Source organism: Urocitellus parryii, chromosome 2 (genome assembly GCF_045843805.1).
Source record: "Urocitellus parryii isolate mUroPar1 chromosome 2, mUroPar1.hap1, whole genome shotgun sequence".
NCBI classification, from domain to species: domain Eukaryota; kingdom Metazoa; phylum Chordata; class Mammalia; order Rodentia; family Sciuridae; genus Urocitellus; species Urocitellus parryii.
Window position 1 is genome coordinate 1,334,543 of NC_135532.1, and position 25,846 is coordinate 1,360,388.

At 53.3% G+C, this 25,846-nt stretch overlaps 1 pseudogene; it reads right to left on the reverse strand.

Annotated features, from left to right (window-relative positions):
- Positions 1-411: 411 nt before the first annotated feature.
- LOC144249785 (ras-related protein Rap-1b pseudogene) lies at positions 412-1,444 on the reverse strand (annotated as a pseudogene).
- Positions 1,445-25,846: the final 24,402 nt, after the last annotated feature.

Genomic DNA, 25,846 nt, shown 5'->3' on the forward strand with positions numbered 1-25,846 from the left:
AAAATTAAAAAAAATTATATAGCTGTGTTAATCAAAGCGCTTATTTTATACAATACAATGATAATGACCTTGGATTTAAAAAAAATTACAATAAGCTACAAGTATCAAAGAAGCAAAGTTTATCTGGAGTAGTCTATATAGGAGCTCTTTGGACTTTCTTTTATTATGCTAAAATAGTGGTGCTTTCAGGATTTACATTATTGTACTCTCCAATACAAAGTATGGGGTGTGTTAAAGTATACAGTACACCATTTTCATACATGTACAACATTGGTGGATGAAGAATGTCTCTTAGCAGTAATACTGGATGTAGCCTCTGGTTTTACCAGCTGCATACTCTAGGACTATTATATAAGTAAAAATCTCTCTTGTGATACTGAAAAGTGATTAGAATGTGCAAACTGATATAGTAGCTTTCATCTCTTAAAGGGTACTACCACAGGAAAGTCCATATAAGATGTTGGTAGGTTTAACAAAGTTGGAATGCTGGCACTGTTGAATTGGGCAACAGTTCTTCAGACCTGGCTCAGAGCTACGATGCATTCAATATATTAAAGCAGCTGACACGATGACTTTTTGCGGGCCTTCCCAGGCACTGGAGTTTTTCTGTTAATTTGCCGCACTAGGTCATAAAAGATCTCATTAACATTTATTTTTGATTTTGCAGAAGATTCTAAGAATGCACAGTTGTTCCACTGTCTTGCTAGATTTTGACCTTGTTCCTTTCCTACAACTCTTTCATCTTCCAAGTCACACTTATTACCAACCAGAATCATGGGAACATCATCAGTGTCTTTAACTCGAAGAATCTGTTCTCTCAGATCTTGTAAATCATTAAAGGTGGACTGTGCAGTGATGGAATAAACTAAAGCAAAGCCTTGTCCATTTTTCATGTACAAATCCCTCATTGCTGTAAATTGTTCCGTTCCTGCAGTATCCAAGATTTCAAGCATACATTGTTGTGCATCTACTTCAACTTGCTTTCTATAAGAATCTTCTACCGTAGGATCATATTTTTCAACAAAAATTCCTTGAACAAATTGTACAGTCAGAGCAGACTTTCCAACCCCTCCTGAGCCAAGAACGACTAGCTTATATTCACGCATGATGCAAACTTGTCAAAATTGAGTACAATACTGCTGCCTCAGCTTCCTGAGTCGATGGGATTGATTACAGGTGTGAGCCACCATGCTCAGCCTACACTGGTTTTAACGAAACACAGTTACACGTTTGTGTACTGTCTGGAGAGTTTAGTTGCAGAAGAGGCCATCTGGTCCATAAAGCCTAAACTATTTACCTGGTCATTCCTCTGCGAACCTCTCACGCTGTCACCGGGTTCCCGTAGCCAGCGTCGCCCCGCGCTCCCTCCGGGTCGCTGCTCTGGGCGCCACGGCGGTCCTGTCGCTGCCGCCGCCGCTCCGGCTGGTTTACACGCCTGACTCTGGGCGAGTTTTTTTTTTAATATTTATTTTTTAGTTCTCGGCGGACACAACATCTTTGTTTGTATGTGGTGCTGAGGATCGAACCCGGGCCGCACGCGCTACCGCTTGAGCCACATCCCCAGCCCCTGATAGATTTCTAATCAGACTGATACGGATGTTTTTTTAAAAAAGACACAGATTACCAAGTTTTTTTAAAAAGGAGAAATTGACATAATAATTACAGTTTCTGCAGAGTTGAAATGGGTAATAAGAGACTGTTATGAACATTTTTAAAAATAATTTTGCCAGCTTAGATGAATCAGTTCTTCTAAAGACACTGTTTTAGTCAGTCTTTGTGTCACTGTGACCAAAACACCCGACAGAACAGCACAGGAGGAAGCTGATTTGGCTCCTGGTTTCAGAATTTCAGTCTGCGGTCAGCCACCCCATGGCTCTGGGCCCGAGGCGAGGAGGGCATCATGGAGAAAGGGGTGGTGGGGACAGCTGCTCAGGACATGGCACCAGAGAGACAGCTCCCCTCACCGGGGACAAAATATAAACCCCAAACCTGCCCTCCCTCCGTGACCTACTTCCTCCATCCACACCTGCCTGCCTACTGTAGGCACCACCCAGGTAATCCCCATTAGTGGATTAATCCACTGAATAGGCTACAGCTCTCGTAACTGAATCATTTCACCTCTGAACATTGTCTCTCAGGTGAGCTTTAGGGGGACACTTCACATCCACGCCACGACAGACACACACTTCCTAAACACGAAGTGGACACACTGAATAACTCCGTAGCTACTAAAGAAATGACGCTACTTTTAAGGTAAAACCTTTCCAAATAGAAAATGTAGGCCCAGATGTTTTCACTGGCAAATTCTACCAAATATTTTAGGTAGAAAAAACATCCAACTCACGCAAGCATTCAGAAAATGGGAGGAGAAAGTGCTTCTGAAGACATTCTGTGAAGGCATCACCTGCTTGAAGCCAAAACTAGGCAAAAGAACAGACCCAGGTCCCTCGGGACTCAGAAGCAAAACCGCTTACTAAACCTAGCAAAGTGGGTCCTACAGCATATGAAACAACAGAACAGGTCGGTGGGTCCAACACCCAGGTAACGAGGTCACCTCTGGCAACACAATAGAGATCCGGCTGAGGGTCCCAGTGGGCGGGGCTTTGGCCATCAACAGCTGGGGGTGATCTGGCCTTTCTGGTGTGTTTGTCTTTATGTACAGATTCAGAAATGCTGACTTCTGCCAGTTCTGCTGGGGTTTGAGGAGTGCTTCCGTGGGTCGCAGGCAGATCTGGCCCGTTTGGGCAGATGAAGGCTATGGGCACCCGGCCACCCCCACCTCTGTCCTGTGATGCTGTGCAGCTACCACAGAGCGGGCAGCAGGGGCCTCTGGCCCTCAGAGGCCAAGAGTTTCCTACTCCCCATTTACTAAAAGCCCTGCTCGCCACCACAGATTCCGAAAAAGCCTTTGCCAACACTGAGCACTTGTGGGCCAACTGCAAGGCAGGAACAGAGAGTAACTTCTCCCACCCGATGAGAGGGGCCACACAGAGCCCCAGCCAGCGCCAGCCCAAGGACACAGGGGACACCTTCACCCAGCTGTGAGTGATGCCCTGCCTTCTGCCCACGTGCTGGGTCTCGTCAGGGCAAGAGCGAGCACAGTCCGTCAGAGCCGTGTAGGTTGGAACCGAGAGCAGCAGTGTTCACGGATGATGGTTCTCAGTGCAGAGGACCCCAGGACATGCAGAAAAGCTGCTGTAGCTAGAAGTGAGTTCAGCCAGCTCGTAGGATATGAAGCCAACCTACCACATCCGGGATACTGCTGTATACAGTGGAATGTTGGAATTTAAAAACATCATAGTACCGATAGCTGTAAAATACGTCTATGTAATTATATGAAAATATCTGTGTTGAGGGCCACAGCTGAGTTGGGATGACGCATGGCATTTTTGCCAGAAGTAGTGGTTGAGAGGTGACGCCAGCGAGCCATTAAGATGATTGCTAACAGCCACAGCCAAGTAATATGATGCATGGCATTTTTGGTTGAAAGGTGATGCCAGCTAGCCATTGAGATGATATGATTATGTTAAGATTTGCATTCATATGGATATTGGACTCCTGCTGTTCGCCTGGGCCTGCTGCGGGACTCCTGGAGAGTTCCCATTGGTTGGGGAAGTACAGTAGGAGGGAATTCCGGGGAGGAACTTCCTCTGGGGTGGGGGGGAACACCGCGTGGGTCGATTGGGATTTCTTCCCGGGGGCGTATGGGGCATTGGCGGCAATTTAAAAAAAATAAAGTTTGTTCCTGCTTGAGTGGCTCGTGATTTTGTGCCTAGCCAGACTGCGGCAGATGATGATTTTTGAGTTCTCTCGGAGTTCCCGTTGAGCTCTCGCGGGGATTCCTGAAGAGTTCGCGTTGGTTGGTGAAGTTCCGGTGGTGGGAGTTCCGGTTGGTGTGTGGTGTGTTCCTGGAGGAGCCGCCTGGGTGGCGTTGGGGAGAGTTCCCGGGGAGTGTGCTGGTGGAGTTCAGAAATAAAATTTGTTCCTGCTTGAGTGGCTCGTGATTTGTGCCCAGCCAGACTGCGGCATATCTGCAAGTTTTTTTTAAAATATTTTTTTAGTGTTGACGGACCTTTATTTTATTCATTTATTTATATGCGGTGCTAAGAATTGAACCCAGTGCCTCACACATTTGAGGCAAGCATTCTACCACTGAGCCACAACCCCAGCACCTCTGCAAGGTTTTTGTACAGAAACTGCAAGAGATTAATGGATGAAGTCAAAGGAGAGCTAAGCCAGACATGGTGGCCCACACCTGTTACCCCAGCAGCTCAGGAGGCTGAGGCAGGAGGATGCAAGTTCAAAACCAGCCTCAGAAAAATCAAGGTTGCTAAGCAGCTCAGTGAGACCCTGTCTCTAAATAAAATACAAAATAGGGGTGGGGATGGGGTTGAGAAGTAAGCAGAGTGTGCCCGTCACCCACTGTTGAGAAATCTGCTTCAGGGTGAGCTTCACCCAAACTGAAGATGATGATGGGGAGATGTCCACCAACAGAGCGACTGAAGGTAGGTACTCCACCCACATGGTGGGCAGATATGCTGGTGAACAGGACACAGGTGGACCTTTTTGGCCTTGCCAAAGTAGACCTGATACGACCACATCAGAGGAGATGGGATGATAGCAAGGAAAATGGCTGCTGCAGGCAGTGCTGAGTCACCGCGCACCGCTGAGGACTGCTGGCCCGACTGCACAGCACGAGGAAGAGCCATCGGAGGACATCGGCCACTCAGGAGGGTGAGGGGTCACTAGAACAAGAGCAGGGTGCGGAGCCACCGTGGCGCTCGGGTTCTCTGGCCATTCACAGTCAGCCATACCCGAGCCGTGTCCCGTCTCTGGATGGTGAAGAAGGCTGTGTGATTGGGAAGTGCACGCGTCCCCTGCCTTCCCCAGAGTGGGACCGCTGCACGGTGGAGCCCACGGACCATGAGGAGCTGCCACACTTGTCCACAGGGGCTACACCCCCTCGCACCCCGGACGGCGCACTGGGTCCGGTTCCCCACCCCAGCCGACACCTGCGTTTTCTTTTCTCATAGCCGCCGTCCTGGAGTGCCAGACGGAATCTCAGTGGAGTTCTGGTCTGGGTCTCCCGGTGGCAAGCGGTGTTGAGTACCTTTCCTGTGGTTGGTCAGGGGCTGTTTCTAGATTTTCTTTGGAGGAATGTCGACCGAAGTCCTTGGGGTGCTCTGTGCAGGAGCTTGTGGTGTTTCATGACTGTACTCCTCCACTGGGTGTGACTCCGGGGCCACTCAGGCCTCAAGAGGGGCGACTTCTGCAGCAAAGCTCAGCAGAGGGACCCTGAGCACACTGGGCAAGCGAGAGCCAGTCCAGAGACCAAAGATGGTGTCATTTCACCTGCACAAGGGACCCAGGGCTGACGCGAGTGGGGAGGGAACGTGGAACTGCGGCGGGCGTGGAGTCCCTGTGGGAGAAGGAAGAGAATCATGGGAATGGTGTGATGGCCCCCACACCTGAACACCACAACCTGCAGGCTGAGACGGCTGTGAGGCACGCTTTACTGCAGTAAAAACCAAAGAAAAAACAAATGAATTGAAACAAAACTTCAGATGTTAAGCTTAAGACCTGGACAGAATGGTGTCAGGTAAATGGGAGCAGAAGGACAGAGGCAGATGAAGTAGGACCCATCCTTGTACCAGATGAAGTAGGACCCTACCCTAAACCCCAGAGCAGGACCAGAGGAGCACTGTCTAACCCTGAGAGCTGAGTTCACAGTCAAGATGTGACACTCATGAAAATCTGTGTACCAGTAACATAGAAGTCCCATGTATGAAACAGAATCTCAGGAAATGCACCGTGACACATACAGAAAGAGCAATTATAATACCCCTAAAGGAGAGTTTTGTACAGCGTTCTCAATAAGAGATGGATACAAGGCGAAGAGAGCACACTCAGTAGGGCATCCCTCCCAAACATGCACCCCAGTGCCTGGACACCAGGGGACACACCATCGTGACAGTCACAGACACTGGTTGTATGTTTGACAGCCTACGTGGGTTTCATCAAGTAGAATCGCCATTAAAAGCCCTTTCTGATCACAGCACAGCACAACTGGAAGTTATGAAGCCTGCACCCTGGAGCTGGGAGACGGTCCTGTTGGGAACCAAACCAAGATGGCAGAATTTCTGGAAAACAATGATAGTGCTGTAAGTGAGAGCTGTGGACGGTGTTGGGAGAGGAACAGTGAGGAAACCGCGGCTGGAGGAGCTGAGCTGTGGCCCAGCCAGGCCACGACGCGGGGTGGGGTCAGGTCCACCTGGCCGAGTCCAGGCTCACGTGGGAGCTGCACCAGCCGCTGTGCTCTGCTGACAGGAGACGAAACATGGAGGCGCCCCCAGAGCTGAAGGCCCCCCTCCTTGTTTGGCTGAGTCTTCACTCACCAGAGGGAAGGAGAGGGAAGACCTCAACCCTCGACCTCACTCCCCGCAGGAGACAGTGGAGGGTGACGGAATGTCCCCAGGTCTCAGTGCCAGGGGCTTTGCTTGTGTGGGACAAATCACTGTTTCTCCAAGTCCCAGTTTTCTTATTACAGTGGGCCTTGCGATGCTTACTGAGCTGTCATAGGAGACAGGTGGCCCACCCGCTTTCCCCCAGGGCCTTCCCTGCAGAGGGGCCACACCGAAGCCTTCAGCTGGCCTCTCCCACCCACTCTCCCTCCCTCTGACCAGCTTCTGACATGGTCCATCTTACTCTGTGCTGTCAAAATCCAGTGTTCTTTCCTACTTTCATCTTCATGACTTCTATAATATTTACCACTGTTTATAAAGTACTGTTTATTAGGGATATTTCTGCTTAAAAAGTAATATTTTAGTTTATAAAATTTTCAAATTACAAGAAAATATAAAAAGAAATAGAAATCACTGGTATGCTCATCTTTGAACAATGAAACCATTAATAGTTTGAAAAAAAAGAATACCATTAAGCACTTATTTGTAAAATGAAATAAAAGCTCTAGCAGGTCTAAAAACGAGAAAAGGAGCAACAAACTAAACAATGGAGGAGCACAATAAGAAAATGTTAAAGAGAAAGGCAGAAATTAAAGAGGGAGAGAATGGAAAATGGTATTTAGACTAGAAATTAGTAGTAGAAACTTATGATTCCTATTACTATTTAGTAACAGAAATGAAAGAGGTTGAGAATGGAGTTAGTTAATATATCCAAACCCTGGATTTTTTTTGGGGGGGGGATTACCAGATAATTGAACCATTGACTTACTTAATTAAGAAGGAAAAAAGGCATAAATTTGCAATTTAAGAAATGACAGAGGGTGAACAGCAATGGAATCATAGCATCCTGGACATCTTGAGGTGACCTGAAGACCCTTAGCAAACACATCTGGCAACTGAGAAGAAATGCATAATTTCCAAGGAAACATAAATGGCCAAAATTGACCCCATTTGATTAAGAAAACCTACATGAATCAATTTCCCTAAAAGAAGTAGAAAAATTTGTTAAGGAACTACATCCAGAAAAAGGCATGGGCCGAGAGGGTGTCGACAGGAATCTCTATACACCTTACTAGACCAGATGTTCCCAATGCTCCATGAATTTTTCCAGGGTCAAAAAAGGAAAATCTTATTCTTTATTGTACAGCAAATATAGCATTGACCTTTCAACCTGATGAAGAGAACTTTAAAAATACGAACTACAGACCAATGTCACATGGATATTTGGATGCAAAAATACTAAATAAAATATGGGCAAGCAGGATCCGAAACCATCTTAAGAAAAGTTCAGAAAGACCTATGGTTTGGACCTGGATTGTCTTCCAAGGTTGTGTTGAGAGCCTGTCCCCAATGGCACAAGGTTCAGAGGTGGGGCTTGTGGTCAGTGGTTGGGTCATGAGGGCGCTGATGGGCTGGGAGGTGGGACCTGGTGGGGCCTGCCCTGGAGGGTACATCCTGTCGCTGTCCCCTCTCCCTCCCCCACGCTCGTCTGCGTAGCTGAGCCGCTGTCGTCTGCCATTCCTTCCACCATGATGTTTCTGCCTTGGAGCCAGCATGGATGGACCTCTGAAGCAAACCCAAATAAAACTTTCCTCCTCTAAGTTGTCCTCGTTGGGTGTTCTAATCACAGCCAAGAAGAGCTGACTCATGCAATGACCAAGCGGGACTTACTCCGGGAGCTGGGTGGCTCACGGGTAGGAAATTCATTAACACCATCCGCCTCTTCATGGAGGTCAAAAGAAGAAATAAGATCATTTCCAAAGATGATGGAAAAGGCTGACAAAGAGTGAAAGAAATGAAGGACGTTTTCTTTACAGGTAAGTGTGGGTGTCTCTGTCCACAAGCCGGAATCTTCCTTACTGACAGACTCGGGGCGTGGGCACTGAGGAGGTGACAGGGTAGAACTGCCAGGTGCTCTGCTGCTGCATGTGCCAGCCAGAGCAGCTGGGGCCCAGGCTCTGGGAGAGACCAGAACCACTGGCTAGTGTCGAATCTAACTCCAACAGCACAAGGATCCTGTGTGACAGCAGAATAAAAACTAATGTGCAGAAATCAGTAGCTGATCACACCCAGACAAAGACCAGTCAGAGTGAGCAGTGGTAGGAGAAGCCTCACTGACCCCGGTGCTCAGGAACAAGCCTCGTGTGAGGTTGCAGCACCTGTCGCCTTGCGTCTGACAGCACGTGACAGGCTTGAGCCCTACAAGATGCCACCTGCTCTTGGACAGCACACCCCAGAATCTCTCTCACATGCACACACGCATGCACTTGCAAGAATGCCCTTAGTGCACACATGCACACACATGCAAGAATAATTAGGAAATCACAGAGGACAGAAACCTAACGGGGACCAGCAGGGAGGAGCGCGTTGGAGGCAGAGCACACCAGCCAAGCTGCGTGGGCCTGGCGCGTCAGCAGACCCGCGGAGCAGTGACCGTGGCACAGAACCAGGAAGGACGTTCGCACACGGAGCTGTGTCATGATGAGTGTGGCTGATACAGTTTGGATCAGGATGTCCCTGAAGGCTCCATGTTGAGGCGTGGTCCCCAGCTGGTGGACATGAGGGATGGTGGAACTTAGGAGGGGGATCTGGGGAGGAGGCTCGGCCCCGAGGGCGTGCCCTGGGACCACAGGTCTGGTCTCCAGCCTTGGCCTCTCTGTCTCTGCCCCCAGATGAGCCATTTCTCTCTACCACCTGCTCCTGCCTTGAGATTCGGGTTCACCTAAGCCCAGAGATTGGGGCCAACTGAAAACCGTGAGCCCAGATAAGTCCTTCCTCCTCTAGGCTGCTTTTCTTGGGTATTTAATGAATGATGGAGACTAATAGTGGCCTTTTACATCATGGGGACAGGCTGGACTTGTTGATAGGTGGTACCTGAACACCTGGCTGGCCAGTTGTAGAAAGGAGATCAGGTGTTCCCAGCAGACCAGGGATCAACCCCAGTGGGCCAGAGAAGTCACTTACACAGCAAAGAAAACAGCAATTTCTCTTTAGCCTCAGTGCAAAGAGAGATTTCCTAGCTGTGGCTCATATGTTCCTGGCAGTAAAAGGTACATAACTTTGTAGAAATTTGAAAATTCTTACATGAAAAAAAGAGAATGTGGTCAAAAATCAACTAAAAAATTTGAACAAATATATGCAACAAGATCTAATATTCTTAAAAATAAAGCTCTTAGAAATTGAGGACAAAAACCAAAACCCAACAGAAAATGAGAAAATGGCATGAACAACTTACAAAGATGATGTAAAAATGGCCCTTACGCAGGAGATGTTCAGACTCACGACTGGAGAATCACAAACAGGAGCGGCCCTGCAGTACCACCCCCTCCTGAGCGTGGCGGGAACTGCAGGGTGCACTGGCAGCCCCCGGAGGCCCTCCCGCTGCCCCGCTCCCAGGGGTGTCCCACGTGGGTGGCTGGGGACCTACTGCAGGTCCTCTCCTCACCTGCAGGTGAGAACCGAGGCTTATGGTAACTCTCAGGACCACTGAGGTGGGGAGTCTTGCCAGAGTTTCCTTCTTGAATGGAGAACATGCAAAAAAAATGGGGTGAACGGAGGTCTCGATTACACACTTAGGGTCATTGGGGGCATTCATTTTAAATGTTATGTTGAAATGCAAATATTTTCAAGTTTTATTTGAAAATGAATCTGGAGAGTCAGTATTCAGTCACGGATCCAGGCATCGTGTTCTTGTGTTCACTGAGCTTTGGACTCAGCCAGAGTGGTCTAAGAATTCACCCTGGGGATATTTTCGGTGTATGAAAACACCTGTGCGTCGGCCACCTGGTCCGTAATCACCAAATGTGGAAGACAGAGGAGGCCAGCAAGTGGTCCTGGGTTCATAGTGTGGCAGGTAGGGGGGCAGGGGCTCGACAGGTGTGTGTGTGTGTGTGTGTGCGCGCGCTAACCAGCGGGGAAGCAATGCCAACCCTCTGACCCTACCTAGTGCCTAGTTCTTGATCTCAGTCCACCTCCCTAACAGCAGGAGCCAGATTTTAGGCCCAGGGCATGAAGGTACCAGAGAAGCCTTGAACATCTACTTGGGCCAGAAAATCAGGCAGACCCAAAGAACATGGGCGTGTTGAAAGATGGGGGGCAATTGGAACTGGCCCCAGGCCAGCCTGGACGATGTGGGCAGCACCGTGGGTAACACACTGCAGTGTCATGGCCCAGAGAATGGAGTGAGGATCCTAGTGGAAGTGGACGTTAATGAGCAACTGAATCAAAGATAAAAGGGGAGAAGGGGCAGCTCTTCCTCAAAGCAGAATCTTAACTGATGAACAAAAAAAAAAAAAAAAAGAAAGAGAAAAACGTCCCTCGGCAAGCACCGTACACCACCAGGCAGTGTGCAGTGGGCGGGCGGGGCGGGTGCAGGGGAAGTGGAACGTCAGTACTTGTCGGGGACAGTGGCCACAGGTGGTGTCTTCACAGTGAACTCACCTGCAGTTCCCCTGCTGTGGGCCCTACTAGAAGGACTGCCCCCAATACGTTCTATCTAGAACCTAGAACCACCTGGCAGTGTGCAGTGGGTGGGCGGGGCGGATGCAGGGGTAGTGGAACGTCAGTTTTAAGCAGAATCCTGTTCTGGTTAGTCCTGAATACCACCTGCTTGGATCCTTCAGAACACCAGCAGCTGGTCACCAGAGAAACCAGCTGGAGAACGGATTGAAATGCAGATTCCTGGGTTCCTGCGCAGGTGTTGGGGGGCCCAGGACTATGAATCAGTAAGCTCCCTGTCCATCCGTGAGCCCACCATGCTTGGGAGCTGTGGCCTGGTGCCCCCATGTCCCACGTGCCACACACACTCTTGTGTTTAGTCTCAGGGTGGAGAGACCTGCCTCCCTATGGGAGTCGAGCTTCTCTCCGAGCCTTTGCACACACTCTGCTCCCAGCAGCCTCGTCTGTTGGAGGGAGGCTTTTCTGGACTCCTGGGGCCTCTGTGGGAGGCTCTGGCTCTCTGTCCCCCCACCGCCCAGGAAGGAGCGCTGACTTAGCTGGGCCTGAGAGAAGGGACCTGGACCTGTGGCAGCACCTTTTCCCCCTGCTGGCCGCTTCATGGACATGCAACGCCATTCCTGCTGGGCTCCCGGGCTGTGGTTTCTCAGGGTGGGACCCCCATGGAAGGGCCTGGGAAGTGGGTGCTCCTCAGCCCCAACAAGATCTGGGAAACCTGCCTAACTCAGAGGAATAGCCGCAATCCCCACCAGGGGCTTCGTCCTTCACCAGGGAGAAGTTTCCACCCACATCTGCCTGACTCGGTTTCCCCAGTTCCTTTGGGAACTTAGGTGGGGGGATGGCAGGGTTATGTTCACCATCACTGAGGATTTTGTCCTCGTTGCCAGAAGAGAAGTGGACGTTCTCTAGTAATTCATGGTAGTTCTCAGCACCGTCAGCTGGATAGTTCTCATCAATGCCAGCCTCTTGGGTGCAGAACATGGAAGAAAAGGAGGAAAGTTTTCTTCACTACACGCTTGTGAACAGTGGCACATGCTTTCTGTTAGAATGGTGGACTAGAGTGATGAAGTTTTCATGTTATACTTTAAAAATGTGTGTTGGGAAGTCAGTCTGTAAACTGAGGCAAGCGTTATCTGAGCACTTGAGCCCAGTGTTTTGGGCCTGGGCAGAGGCTGGTGAACAGATCCTAGGAATTAGAAATGTATCCACTTCTGAATGCAAAATCCTGAGAAAAGGTCGACCCTTCCTGCTGCTGAAGACATCCCTGCGATTTTATTTACTTATATGGGCAATGTGGATTATTGACGTTATGAAGCTGCATGGTGGAAAAGCACGTTCTCTGATCACTACTCTGTGGCCCTGGCCTGTCGTGTGTCAGACCTTGGTTACCTCCTGTCAGGTGGCTGCCAGGATCGCCCTGCGCTCAGAAGCCTCGTGTGAGCAGACAGGCTGCTGTGTTGACTAGGACGCCCTGGCCCCTTCAGAGTCCTCATTTCCCAGTGTCTTGTGTTCCTGCAGTGGCTCTGCCCTCCCTGCATCCCGAGTGTGAGCACATGCGTGAACGAGCACACCAGAAACCATCCCAGAATAAGGGCAAATTGTCCCTCCAGGCCGGTGTGACCTCCTCAGACCAGGAAGGACATAGCACTGGCTTTGGACAACTGTTTCTGTCACATTTCCACAGGTCTCTGCCAAGACACAGCTGCTAAAGGAATGCTGGAACAGCAGGGCCCTGCTCAATGCCCCAGATCTCAGGAACACATGCAATTAGAGGGTTAAAATGTGGTATACTTGCTTTTTTTCGTCATTATTTTTGGTGGTAATGTAGCTGCTGATCTTCGTGTTTCAAGGGTTACTGATTTCTCTGGATCCAAAAGCTCTTGGACAAGAAATTCATCTTGGGAAAAGCACACAAGGACATGTTAGAGCAGTGATAAGGACTGGTGTTCTGTGTGCTGTCCATACCGCGGGCAGTCAGTGAGCACAGTGGACAGGAAAAGGAACCCAGGGAGGGCAGTGGCAGGGGCCTGACTCCCTGGAGAACCTCCTCTGGGGTGGGCAAGCCACTGCCTCCCTGGATGATTCCAGAATCGCTGAGACTGTGCACTCTTCTCCTCAGCACTGCCCCCAACTCTAGTCTGGACCTTGAGTGTCCCCCAAAGGCCTCTGTGCTAAAGGCTTCCACTAATGGGAGGTGTGGGACCCTTAAGATGGGACCTGGGGTGTGGCCCTGGCCCCTTCTCCCTTTTGTTCCCAGACATGAGGTGGATTTTGCCTGCCACACTTGCCCACCATGACCACTGCCTGGCCACAGGCCCAAAGCAGCGAGGCCACGTAGTCACGGACAGGACCTCCAAAACCATGAGCTAAACTTTCCTCTTCATGAGTTGATGATCTCAGGTGTTTTGTCACAGAGATGGAAAGCTTATTAACACACCCCCCCAAAGACACCGTGCTAGAAACCTGGCCCCAGACATGGTCACAGTTCTCCTCCCAGCCCAGTTGTCATTCTGTCCCATCTCTGCCACCGGGTATGAGTGTCTTTCCTGATTGCTACACAAGTGTGGCCTTATATTCTTCCTGTGCTTCCTTCTGACCTCTCCTAGGAAGCCTCTACCGTAAGAGTCCTGGACATGGTGTCTGACAGGCCCGACCTCCATTCTGGCCCTGCTCTCAGAGGTGATCTGGGATGAGTTTCTTGCTCATGTGTCTAGACCTTTGGCTCCCTTCTATAAAATGGGATTTCTGTTTATCACCCTCTTGATGAGGGTCAAGTCACACAGGGACCACGGTGGCAGCCACGTGCACAGCCACTGAGAATCGCCACCATCTCTGCAGCATGGCCGTCGTTTCATCTGGGCCAGTGCTGGGTGTGCTGCTCTGAGCAGCTCGTGACCAGCCCATCCATCAGGAGACAGAGTCACCTGCAGGGTGGGGACCAGGTCTCCTGAGTCTGGGAGAGGAGGGGCTGAGGAGCGTGATTGGCAGCGCACACGTGTGGACTGGGGGCGTTCACTCAGTCACTTCTCCACCCGGACAGGGGGAGAAGATGCCCCTAGGCCTCTCCCCCAGACCTGGGGCTGCCCCCTGAAAGGGCCCCCGTCAGCTGATGGGCATCTGCGTCCATCACAACCTCCCCACGGGGCTCAGCCTGGACAGCAGCACTGGCAGCCACGCTCCAGGCTCCCTGTCGGGTGGAAGGCCACCTCCAGCTGCTCCTGACACTTAACAGGTGACAGCAGGCAGAGGGCTACTGGGAGGTGAGCCCTTCATGGAGATATTGTGAGCTGGGGTCTCCTGTGCTCCGGTCCCAGCTCTCTGCTCAGAAGACTTCTCCAGGCCTCATTTCCCAAGTGTCAAATGAGGGGTTGGACCAGACGATGGGCACTATCTAGGGCAGCTCTGGGCACAAGGACACACATTGGAAGGTGGCTTGTCCACCCTGAGGTGGCCTCTGACCCTGAAGTGTGCACAGGATTTTGGAGACTCGCTGTGATGAGAGACTGAGAACGTCTCTGAGTAAGGGGACATTGGGGCTGTGGTGTGGTCAGTGGGCAGAGAGCTTGCCTGGCTGCTCGCGGCCCAGGGTTTGAACCCAGCACTGCAACAAACATGACAACAGTAATAAGAGCAAGGCTACATTGCTGATGTTGAAATAAGTAACATTAAGTGAAATACGTTATTAAACTGTTTTTTATGCTTCTTTTAAATGTGGCTGCTATGACATTTCTCTCTACCTGCAGCTGTCACTGCATCTCTGTTGGATGCGTGGACTTGACCAGGGCCCTCAACCTTGCCGCGCTAGCCCCATGGGGAGAGCTGCGGGAACCCTGGTGTGCCAGCCTGGCCAGTGCCACAGAGCCTGGATCCCTGGGGTCTGGCTGGTCTGTGGACCGCACCATCAGCAGGGCTGAGAAGGGGAGGTGGCCGTGGCTGAGCCTCGGGCCCCCAGGTGCAGGGGCCTCAGTGACATCTGGTGAAACACAGGTCCCCTGAGGGAGTTCTGGGTGGGGCTCATCCTGGGTGTTTCTACCGAGTCCTGGGTGATGCAGACACTGCAGGTCCATGGCCTTCACGTGGGAAGTGAGTTTGTGGTGCTAACAACAGTCTGAGGATGACGTCATCTTTTAAGTTTCTCAGGAGTTGGACCTTTAGGTGTGGGCACTACGCTGTGGGCTGTGGGAATGTGGTCCTGGCCTCAAACCACATCAGTCCTCTCCACAGCCCCAGATTTCACAGCTTTTCACAGGGAATTTGGGAAATGCCTGTCTCCCAACCCTCCCCCACAGACCAGGTGACACTTATGGGGGACCCTTACCAAATACTGTGGCCACGTCATCATCTAGAGCTTTAGTACTTGATGGACTTGAACCTAGGAGAGAGATAAAAATCCAGTTTAACAACATTTGCTGAGTTTTCATTTACTTCTCTGTAAATGGATACGATTGTGCCGGGTGCCCACCAGCCTGCTCTAGGGGAAGGAGCCCTGTGGCACCCCAGTCCCTCCCACGGGGGCTGAGAGATGGCCACTGGAAGTCCCCTGGGACTTGGCTGTCTCATCTGGACAATGGCAGGAAAGGGGGCACCCAGGCTCAGCTGTGAGGACGGTGCCCACCCTCTGCCCAGGTGCCCTGAGTGCCCTCCTGGTCACTGGAATCATCTGGTGAGTGATGAGAAAACATCCCATGTCCACAGATTTCTGGGCCCATTCAACTGGACAAGCAAAGGAAAGGAGCACATTGTTACACTTTCTGAATGTGAGGATAACCAACTGGGCGCCCACCAGGCTGAGAGGCAGATTTCCCCTCCCCCCCAGCAACCAGGCCCAGCTCAGTGCAGACAGCCAGGGAAGGCTCATCAGCCAGGAGACACCCCCAGGGGCGCCCAGGGTCCACAGGGCGGCTGCCTGGTTCCTGTGTCCGTGTGTGCTGCAAACTCACAGAACTCAAGTGTGCCAGGTTTGCCTTCCACAGGCGCTTCCTGCAGCGAGTGCCCTGGAACTTAGCAATGGGACTGGGGAGGGAACAGATGTGGTGCCACTTCATGCTGTGGTCCTGAATTTGGGGGCTGGAGGACCCAGTGGCAGGTCACCCTCTTTTGTGAGCAAAGCATTCCAGTGTGGGCCCGTCTGCAGGGAAGAAGTAGGGTCTCCTGGGAGAACCGTCAGCCCAGGATGTCCACAGGGTCTAGGGCCGTCCAATCTGCAGCCTTGGTTGCCTGGTGGACAGGAACCGTACGCTACGTGACCAGGACGCTATGGTGATTCCAAGAGCAGCATCCATGAAGTGGTTCCTCCCTGCTGACATTTAAGACTCTTCTTTATTAGAGGTTGGGGCGTCTCAGGGTCTTGGTACATTTCCTTGGCTCAGGTTGCCTCAAAGTCAAGGTCAGCCTCTTCCTGCGGCCTCCAGGTTGAGGGTAGCCCCCACGGAGGGCCAGCATAGCCGCTGCACCTTCCCTTCTGAGCCACAGAGAGCTCTGTCTGAGAATCCAAAGTTCCAGCTAAACCAATGACAAAGCTGATTTTCAAATGGTTTTAATGATGGACAATCTGCATACCAATCACTCATCTGCACACGTGCTGGGAACAATGCAGGAAATATGTAAAAAGGTCTGTGCTGGCGATGACAATTGCTTCCCAGTATGCTGACCTCCGGCAAACAAACAAACACAAGTACAGTTCTCCTTGGATGAGACATTAATGGACCATTAAGAATGGGGACAGCTGCGCTGCGCAAGCACATTGTTAAAAATATTCCTTTCATTTGCGTCTGTCCGTATCACAATGGAGGCATTGTGCAAGTCAGCCCTGAGCACATGCATAAAGTATTGACGTCTTGTGGTCTCTGCGATTCCACGTGCACTGTCAATGCGGCCGCTTGTCACCTCCTCCCTGGAGTCGCGGCTCCAGACGGCACATGCCCGCGTGTCAGGACGCTCCGCGGCTCTTCTCCATGTTGGCATCACACACATTCTGGCTCCATGGAGGTCCACTGTGGAGTTCTGAGTTTGCTCTGGTTAATTTGGGGCATGCAGGATGGCGCCCTCCTGCGTCATGTGCTGTCCCTCCCCTCGGTGTCCACCACCCCCACGTGAGGACCGGCAACCATGGTCAGCTCGTGTGGGAAATGGTTGGAAGGCCTCAGAGTTGGGTGAGGAGATCCCGTGTTGCTCGTGGAGAAACACCCCTTCCTGGCCTCACGGGGGAGCACCTCCAGGGCCACCCAAGGCCTCAAGCAGGGGGAACCTCGAGGGCCACCCAAGGTCTAAATCAGACAGCAAGATGGAGACGACCCCAAGGGCCACCTGAGGTCCCCACCAGGCCTCATGTTGGAGATGACCCAGAGGACCACCCAGGCTTAACCAGGTCAACCATGGAGGTGACCCAGAGGACCACCCAGGTCTCCACCAGGCCTCAAGCTGGGGGGACGACCTCGAGGGCCACCTGTAGTCTCAACAGGGTCTTAGGAGGGGATGACTGGCAGGACCGAGCCACACCTGCTGAGCAATTTCCAGGGACAGGCGAGAGCTGTGTGGGCAGCTGTGCCCAGGAATGGACGAGGGGGCTGGCAGTGATGGAGTGAGGATGTGACCTTTGCCCATTCTGGAGCCTTCTGGCCCCCAGTGCCTCCCAGCACTTCCTGTATAGTTGCCCTTGAACCCTGTTCCTTTAAAGAAGGAAGTGAGGAGCTTTGGTGTCTTCTTGATGCTGCTGGACCTTGGTAGTGCCCACCCTCCCCACAGACACGGGCTGGAGCCGGACAGTCCAGCCCTGGCAAACGCTGGGTGTGTAGAAGGGAGAACAGGGTGGGCACCCATGGCCAGCAGCTGTGCCCTGTCTCAGAAGGGTCCCCTATGCATCTGAGTGTGCGTTGGGTGGGGATGACTCTGTCTTAGGCCTCCCCCAGTCGGGCTCCTCAGAGGATCTCTAGAGGAGGCCCTGCGGGACCTCAGGTTCTCTCCTGGCAAGGCAGCTGCTGAGTCAGCTTAGTGACAACCTGACTTGGTTTGATCTCAGTGACATCTGCTCAGATTCTTCCTCCCCTTCTCTGGACCCACCGCTCTGGCCTACCTACAGCAGAACCCTCTTAGATCAGTCAGCAGACAGTTTCCTGGACCCCAGGGACCCCCACCCTCAGACCTCTGTCCCCGTTTGCTTTGTCCAGAGTCGAGCCACCTGCACAGCCCCTCGACCAAGGGCTGCCTGGCTCCTGACCCAGCATGGTGGGAGGCACCGGGGTCAGCGGGACCCAGGTGAGCACCCCTGGAGCCTGTCTGCACTTCTGACCTCATGGCTGGGACGAGCCAGTGCCTAGGGACAGTGGGCAAAGCCAGAGAGGACAGTCCTGCCTCTGACTCTGAGGTGCCCCGAGGCTGTAAGCTCTGCTCTGGCTCCTTGTGTCTTGACTCCGGGGCTGGGGGCCTCTTGAGTGTGCGGCCTGCAGAGGACATGGCGCCCCACAGCAGTGTCCAGTCCTCTTCCTGCCCACGCCTCTGCTGCTCCTCCACCTGACCACCCAGCCTGGCCCTGCGGTCTGACCCCTGCCCCTCTTGGCATCCTGGGACTCTCTCTTCCTGCTTAGTGGCTCAGCTTCCTACAGACACTTCAAGCTCTGTCCAGGGCGGGTCTCAAGAGACTCAGCGCCCTGCAAAATCAGCCACTTGAGGTGGAAAGGAAAGCAGTTCATTGGAAACAGACATCTCAGCCACAGAGTCTCCTGTGGCCTGCCTCAACGGGGGTCCACAGCCTCCCCAGGATCAGGTACCAGGGTGAAAGGCCAAAGAACAAATACTGAAAATCACACCCACAAATATCAATTAAGATAGCTTTAGCCCTTATGGAGTAGGTGAACTCAATTATCTCCTCTTTGCTGGAAACAACTTGAATAAAAATATAAAGTGGAGATCAGCCAGTGAGTTTTAATATTGTGCTGCCTGGTTCACGGTGGAGATTTCAGAGTGAGCTGGAAGATCCGCGTGGGACTGACTGTGTGCCTGTGCAGGCTCCAGATCGCACAGATACCAGGTCATCCCTAAAATCCCTCAAAGGAGGTCTGCTCAGGCTGGCTCGGGAAGAAGAAGTGCTTGTAAATTAAACGTTCCTGGAACGACCAGAAATACAGAGACGAACCCAAAGTCTTCACGTTCACATTATCTGGGACAGTCTTCCGCACGTGAGCCAGGAAAGGTGGCCACAGAGGGGAGCAGGCAGGACCCCAGGGCTGCAGCCCAGAGACAGGCAGGCTCGGCCGGTCCAAGGCAGGGCAACAGGGCGTCCCTGGGCCACACGGCCCTTGGCAGGTGTTACAGAACCTTTGTCTGCGACACTTTCTGAGCACCTCAGAGCTCAGAAAGTGTGACAGACGTCACAGGGTCTCCCTCAGAGTTTCTAAAGGACCCACTGTTGAAACACTCACCGCTAACTTCCAGCTTCCTCTTTCATGTGGAGCACAGAGGAACATATGTGGCGTCTGCTAATAAGCACGCTGTTCAGCCCCATTGAAAACCTATGCCGCGGAGAACGCGCCTTGAAGAATCGCGAGGTGGCAGACCTGTCCCTGGCTGGTTGCCGCTGGGTCCTGGAGCCACTGCCAGTTTTCCATGTGTGACCACAACTGCCAGAAGGAGGGTGAGGAGGGTCTTGTTTGCAAACTCTGCCTGAGAGCAGGCGTCTGGGGAGGAAGGTGTCAGGGAAGGAGGGGCCTTGGCTGAGGAAGGGGGAGAGCGGCTTTGTCTTCAGATGGCTGAAAGGTGTTTAATGAAGAAGAGAAAAATGAAGAACAAAAAGTGGAAGTGGGTATAGAAGGTGCCAGGGACTGAGGAGGACAGAGATCTGATCCCCGGCGCCAGGCGGGCCAGCGCTCGCCATTGTGACGACCGTCGTATCGACAGCCGCTGATGCGGAGCCACGTCTGGGCTCTCTCTGCTGACAGGACAGGCCTGTTCTTAATAAGAGATCGAGGCAGGTTTTTCTTTACCTGTTGAGTCGTCTTCCTAGGAAACAAAGGTCCTGTTCTTGCCAAAATAATTTCCTGGGCCTCGGCGCTCCTTTGTTGGGTTTTGATGGCTGAAGAAAGTGCAGTCGTCTCAATGTGGCAAGAGCTAAGGTTTCATTCTCTGAACAACTGTTTGCTTCTATATTTGCCTTTAAAGTCTTTTATTGCTGTTTTGATATCGGGTAACTAAGTCGTGTTCCATAGAAACCCGTGATCCTATTTAATCAAGGTTTCAGAACTTTGACATTTGGACAACTTCCCCAAGTCAAATTTCAACTGAATTCCTTTTGACCTCGCGCCAGTTTTGAGATCCTGAGAGGACCTAGGAAACTCGCAAGGGCTCCTTCACCAGCTGTGACATGTTGAACTACACGGGAAGCTTTTCCATGCAGAGTGGAGGCAGACTTCTTCATAGGATACGGCAGGAGTCCAGCAGATGGCCACTCTTACTGCCTGTGAAACCTCCTGGTGCAGTGTCCATCTTAGGGTGTGGGGCCATGGGGATGACCGGAGTTGCTCGTCCACTGCAGGGCAGCGTCTCTCCTTGGCTCGGCAGCACACTCTTCTGTCCGAGCCATCTGTGGTACTGTTTTGCTCTCACACTTATGGCAAAGCGCCATCACCTACAGTTCAAAACCTCTTCACCTTCAGGAGGTCCATGGAGACCCCCGCTGTCCGCAGTCCAGGCTCCTGGGGGAGCTAAGGCCGTGTCATGGGACTTAGCACCCATTTCTAGTATGGGAAGAAACTGGTTCTTAAAACTGTCCCCAGGGTCCAGCAGAACAGGATCGATGATGCAGGGTTGAGTGAACCAAGCACGGACCGTTATAATTTTATAAGTTTGTCTAAAACTTTGCAGGTTCCTTAACAAAGAACTCCCGCCCCTTTCTCCTAAGCTATCCAAAACTCATGGAAATTGGACGATTATTCTTTTACAAACAAAAATGAAGCGTCTAAACTTCTTCTCACCCGGGTCCCTCCAGGGTCCCCTTGGTTGCATGACCACATCATCTCTAAGTAAGCGTAGTGGACTCTGTTCTCCTGCAGGACGTTGGGGCATGGCTGCGAGGCTGTGGCTGGGCTGCACACTCAGGGCCAGGGAGCAGGAAGGGCATGGGCTGGGCCACACCGTGGAGGCACAGGCTGCCTGTGCTCCTGAATCCCTGGTCCCCTCCTGGCAGTCAGTGAGAAAGCCCACTGTCAGGTCTGGGAAGCGTGAGGCTGGCGGGGAGCCTCAGGGGAGAGGAGGTCACCCAAATCCCCAGGCATCCCACAGCCCCCCTGGGCTCCAAGCTAAGGAGGCCTTGAAGGGCCAGCGTGTCGTCCCTGAGGAAGCCACCTCCAATCCTGAGCACCTGGGCAGAGACCAGGCTGAGGGCTGTGCTGGGGCTCAGAGGCAGAGCACTTGCCTGACATGTGTGAGGCACTGGGTTCAATCCTCAGCACCATATGAATAAATAAATTAAAGTCTATCGACAACTAAAAAACTATTTAAAAAAACCCACAACCAGGCGGAAGCCCGGTGGACAGGGCCTGTTTCTGTAGCATGGCTTGGTTATCCTGGATCAAAAGGGGCAGAGTGTAAAGAAAACTGCATTCTAGTGGAGATGCCCCGTGGTGAAAGTCCTGCGCGTCACCTCGGGAGACTGTGGCTCTCTGTCAGCTGGACTGGACCTGGTGTGGCTCCCGGAGTCCGTCCCTCCTCCCTCCCCGCGGGTGCACTGAGCACTGAGGTCCTCAGCACTGGCTGGAGAAGTCACTGTGCCTGCCACAGCCCAGGACCCCAGGAGCTGCTACCGCATCCTCAGGCAAGAGCCAAGTGCTGGGAGCCGACGTGCAGACCTCTCCCCGTGCCCTCTGGACTCAGGAACTGCCCATCCTCTTCTTTTTCTTATTAAATTCCTACTCTGCACCAGCACACGCCCCACAGATGGGAAAAGGAACCTGGCTGCCTGCTGTGAGCCAGGGGAGGGACCTCAGAGTCAGGCCTCTCTGAGGCACCCTTTTGAGGAGGCCCTGCCTGACCTGGACTCTGTGGTCAGCTTTCCCAGTGTGTGCATAAGTACCGCTGAGCAGCCTAGTGAGACCCTGACCTGAGTCTGGCCACCTGTGACACCTGACCACGCTGCCTTCAGCAGAGTCCTGGGCTCAGTCAGCAAGAATCATGGCCTCCAAGCCTCATTGCCCAGCCCTGCCCTGGACGTGGGCTGTGATCCTCCACACCTGCATTGGCAGGTCGGCTCTGCCCCCAGGCACCCTTAGCCCCTCCTGGGGGAAGTCAGCCGGCCGTCTGTACCAGAGGCACGGAGAGTTCTTTAATTGATATGAGCTGCTGGACAGGATTCTGTTGATGGTGGGTGTGCAAAACCAACCCCTTGACACGTTGGAAAAAAGCGTCTCACGTGAAGTGGAAAGACCTCGGTGCTGAGGTCCTCCAAACACAGAAGAGTGTGAATGTGTGTGGACGAGGAGGGGAAGTGTGTGTGTGTGTATGTGTGTGGACGAGGCGGAGAAGTGTGTGTGTGTGGACGAGGAGGGGAAGTGTGTGTGTGTCTGTGTGTGTGTGTACGAGGCGGAGAAGTGTGTGAATGTGTGTGTGTGGGCGAGGAGGGGGAATGTGTGTGTGTCTGTGTGTGTGTGTGTGTGTGTGGATAAGGCGGAGAAGTGTGTGTGTCTGAGTGTGTGTGTGTGTGGATGAGGCGGAGAAGTGTGGACAAGTGGACAAGGCAGAGAAGTGTATGTGTGTGTGTGTGTTTGTGTGGACGAGGAGGGGAAGTGTGTGTGTGTGGCGAGGCGAAGAAGTGTGTGTGTGTGTGTTTGTGGATGAGATGGAGGAGTGTGTGGGGGGGAATGAGGCAGGGAAGTGTGTGTGTGTGTGTGTGTGTGTGTGGATGAGGCGGGGAAGTGTGAGGGTGTGTATGAGGTGGAGAAGTGTGTGTGAGTGTGAGAGAGTGTGTCTGTGTGGACAAGGTGGGGAAGTGTGTGTGTGTATGTTTGTGGACGAGGTGGAGGAGTGTGTGGGGGAACTAGGTGGGGAAGTGTGTGTGAGTGTGTGTGGGGGGGACGAGGTGGAGAAGTGTGTGTGTGTGTAGATGAGGCAGGGAAGTGTGTGGGTGTCTATGAGGTGGAGACATGTGTGTGAGTGTGAGTGTGTGTGTACGAGGCGGGGCAGTGAGTGAGTGTGTGTACAAGGCGGGAAAGTGTGTGAGTGTGAGAGAGAGTGTGTGTGTGTGTGTGTGTACGAGGTGGAGAAGTGTGCCATGACTAAACGGGGTGAGTTGTGAGGCTCAGATGTTCTTCCTTTACTTTCAGGTAAATGAGAAAACTCCCAAAATAAAAAGCTAAAATGCATAATACATGTGCGCAGCTCTCCCCAAAATTCTGGATTTTAAAAGGGCTTCAAAGATTAAAAAAAAAATTCCACTTCCTCCATCCCTGAAAGAAGTTGCGGGAGTGAGGAAGGAAGGAGGAGGCGGCCTTCCAGCGGGGCGGGCAGCCGGCGTGGCCCTACCTGAAGTCATCTCCACCAGCTGCAGCTCGGCTTCCCACCAGCAGCACAGTAGGAGGACGAGGACCAGGGTCCCCACTCCCCTACTCACGGCCATGTTCCACCTGCCCAAGGAGGAAGACCGTTCCTGCAGGTCCTCATGCCCCACCTTGGTCTCCAGGATACATGGAATGTCTGACCTGTGACATCAGCACAGGAAGTGTGGGGTCACTGAAGGTCAGGCACCAGGCCCAGGTACAGGAGGCACAGGGACAAGGGCCCAGGGTCCTGGTGGAGGGTCAGGCACCAGGCCCAGGTACAGGAGGCACAGGGACAAGGGCCCAGGGTCCTGGTGGAGGGTCAGCCCTGGAGGCCCCAGGTACAGGAGGAACAGGGACAATAGCCCAGGGTCCTGGTGGAGGGTCAGGCACCAGGCCCAGGTACAGGAGGCACAGGGACAAGGGCCCAGGGTCCTGGTGGAGGGTCAGGCACCAGGCCCAGGTACAGGAGGAACAGGGACAAGGGCCCAGGGTCTTGGTGGAGGGTCAGGCACCAGGCCCAGGTGCAGGAGGCACAGGGACAAGGGCCCAGGGTCTTGGTGGAGGGTCAGGCACCAGGCCCAGGTACAGGAGGAACAGGGACAAGGGCCCAGGGTCCTGGTGGAGGGTCAGGCACCAGGCCCAGGTACAGGAGGAACAGGGACAAGGGCCCAGGGTCCTGGTGGAGGGTCAGCACTGGAGGCCCAGGTACAGGAGGCACAGGGACAAGGGCCCAGGGTCCTGGTGGAGGGTCAGCACTGGAGGCCCAGGTACAGGAGGCACAGGGACAAGGGCCCAGGGTCCTGGTGGAGGGTCAGCACTGGAGGCCCAGGTACAGGAAGAACAGGGACAAGGGCCCAGGGTCCTGGTGGAGGGTCAGCACTGGAGGCCCAGGTACAGGAGGCACAGGGACAAGGGCCCAGGGTCCTGGTTGAGGGTCAGCCCTGGAGGCCCCAGGTACAGGAAGAACAGGGACAAGGGCCCAGGGTCCTGGTGGAGGGTCAGCCCTGGAGGCCCCAGGTACAGGAGGCCCAGGGACAAGGGCCCAGGGTCCTGGTGGAGGGTCAGCACTGGAGGCCCAGGTACAGGAGGAATAGGGATAAGGGCCCAGGGTCCTGGTGGAGGGTCAGCCCTGGAGGCCCAGGTACAGGAGGAACAGGGACAAGAGCCCAGGGTCCTGGTGGAGGGTCAGCCCTGGAGGCCCAGGTACAGGAGGCCCAGGGACAAGGGCCCAGGGTCCTGGTGGAGAGTCAGCCCTGGAGGCCCCAGGTACCAGCCCTTCTTCCCTGTTTCTTCTTTGTGGAGGCAGCGTGGGTGGACTCCATGCTTCCTCTTAGCCGTGGCAGAAGAGGCTCAGCCCATGTGGTCCCCAGCTTTTTTGTTGCTTTTGGGGGGACAGGTTTTGGGGGAGACAGGTTCTGGAGTCGGAACCCAGGTGTTCCCTACCACTAAGCCCTATCCCCGGCCCTTTTAATGTATTTATGTTTGTCTTGAGACAGAGTCTCGCTAGCTGCTGAGGCTGGCCTGGAACTTGCCATCCTCCTATCTGAGCCTCTTGAGTCTCTGGGATCACAGCATGTGCCCCTGTGCCAGGCTGGATGGCCTTTGCTATCCCTTGCCCAGCCCAGGTCGGGGGCAGATCATGCCCCCACAGGTTGAGGCTAGGTGAGGTTTAGGGTTGGTGGGTGAGTGCTCTGGCACCACAGTTTCGCAGCACGGTCATGTGGGCATGGGCCAGCAGGGGCACTACAGGTGCTCTCCTTGCCTGGCTCAGCTGGAAGGTGAAGGTCAGTGCCGGCAGCCTCCACTCCTGTAGGCCCCGCTCCGGTTCACAGTGAGCAGACTCTTCGTGTGCCCTGGCGTGATGAGGAGGGAGCTGCAGGTGTCTTCTTAGGGGAACGCCCTCCCAGGCCGGGCTGACCCCATGACTTTATCCAATCTGATCACCTCCGAGGGCCCCCTCCAATTTTAACCCCCTGAGGATTCAGGGGTGGGGCCGCAATTCTGTCCACAGAGTGAGGCTCGTTGGTGCTTGTCCATGTCTGGGCACCAATTCTGTCCACAGAGTGAGGCTCGCCGGTGCTTGTCCGTGTCTGGGCACCAATTCTGTCCACAGAGTGAGGCTCGCCGGTGCTTGTCCGTGTCTGGGCACCAATTCTGTCCACAGAGTGAGGCTCGCCGGTGCTTGTCCGTGTCTGGGCACCAATTCTGTCCACAGAGTGAGGCTCGCCGGTGCTTGTCCGTGTCTGGGCACCAATTCTGTCCACAGAGTGAGGCTCGCCGGTGCTTGTCCGTGTCTGGGCACCAATTCTGTCCAGAGAGTGAGGCTCGCCGGTGCTTGTCCGTGTCTGGGCACCAATTCTGTCCACAGAGTGAGGCTCGCCGGTGCTTGTCCGTGTCTGGGCACCA